This window comes from Octopus bimaculoides, chromosome 17 (genome assembly GCF_001194135.2).
Source record: "Octopus bimaculoides isolate UCB-OBI-ISO-001 chromosome 17, ASM119413v2, whole genome shotgun sequence".
Taxonomy (NCBI): domain Eukaryota; kingdom Metazoa; phylum Mollusca; class Cephalopoda; order Octopoda; family Octopodidae; genus Octopus; species Octopus bimaculoides.
Window position 1 is genome coordinate 54,103,420 of NC_068997.1, and position 1,166 is coordinate 54,104,585.

The 1,166-nt window shown below is 27.8% G+C and overlaps 1 protein-coding gene across 2 annotated transcripts in view; it reads left to right on the forward strand.

Annotated features, from left to right (window-relative positions):
- The first annotated feature begins 54 nt into the window (after positions 1-54).
- LOC106878636 (QRFP-like peptide receptor) overlaps positions 55-1,166 on the forward strand; it is a 114,729-nt gene continuing 113,617 nt past the window's right edge. For both annotated transcript variants that reach the window (XM_014927913.2, XM_014927912.2), the window contains exon 1: positions 55-947. The gene's annotated coding sequence lies outside the window, so the exon portion shown is untranslated. The remainder of the gene's footprint in view (positions 948-1,166) is intronic.

The following is a 1,166-nucleotide window of genomic DNA, read 5'->3' on the forward strand; positions in this document are numbered from 1 at the left end:
ACGAAGTATAAGTTATAGGTATGTGTGTGTTTGTTGTATGTAGAAACGATTTCACACGTTGAATAAGGTCTTGTTTTATGCACGCATGTCCTGAAATGCAGAGAACCTCATTCTCCAACCCTCCACACTCATACATCAATACATACAAAATATACATACGTGCATATAGGTACATATATTTAATATATTTAAATACACGTATATATGTTTATATAGATGCATACATGTACGTGTGGGTGTCTGTGTGTATGTATATATATATACATACAGACACATGTAGGTAGACATATATTCTTACATACCGCACATTTGCACTGAATGTATATGGATATACATACGTAAATGAAGTTAAGAGAGATAAAGAAATAATTCAAAGAGGTTTTAGTAAGTGTTCACTGATGGCGGACGGGAGGGAATCTATGCTGTGTTCTACAGCTCACCATCGATAGCAGTACTCACTTAGAAGCACACCATCGTTAAACTTACATAATTGTTATTGTTGTTGTTATTATTATTATCATCGTTATTTTTATTTTTATTATTATTAGTTTTAGCATTGTTTTTAGTTTTGTTATAATTATTATCGTTGTTATTGTCACCGTCATAATTATCAGATTTATAATTTAAATTATAATTTGAATTATTTTTTTCTCATTTTCATTACTATCACTGAATATTTTCTATATTTTTATATTATTAATATTAATTTTGACCATTTTTATGTTGATTAGTATTACAATTATGCTAATATTATTATTAATGTGCTGTTTCAGAATTTCTTATTTTCCTTAATTAATTAGTATGATTATTTCATCTTTATAATTGTTGCATTCAACATTCTAGTTAACGAGCTAACAGTTATATCTTTTTGTTATTGTTAATATAAATAATATTAATTCAATAAGACCATTCTCGGGACGTATTCCAATGAATTCTACAAAACTGAGGTAAGAGTTTTAAAAAATGATATTTCTAAATTTCTTTATTTATATACATGAAAAGCACACTGACGTACACACACACTTATTTACACAGATGTACACGCAAACATTAACAAATATACATATGTATGTATGGATATATATATATATATATATATGTGTGCAGGTGTGAATGTATATATATACACACACACACACACACACACACACACACACACACACACA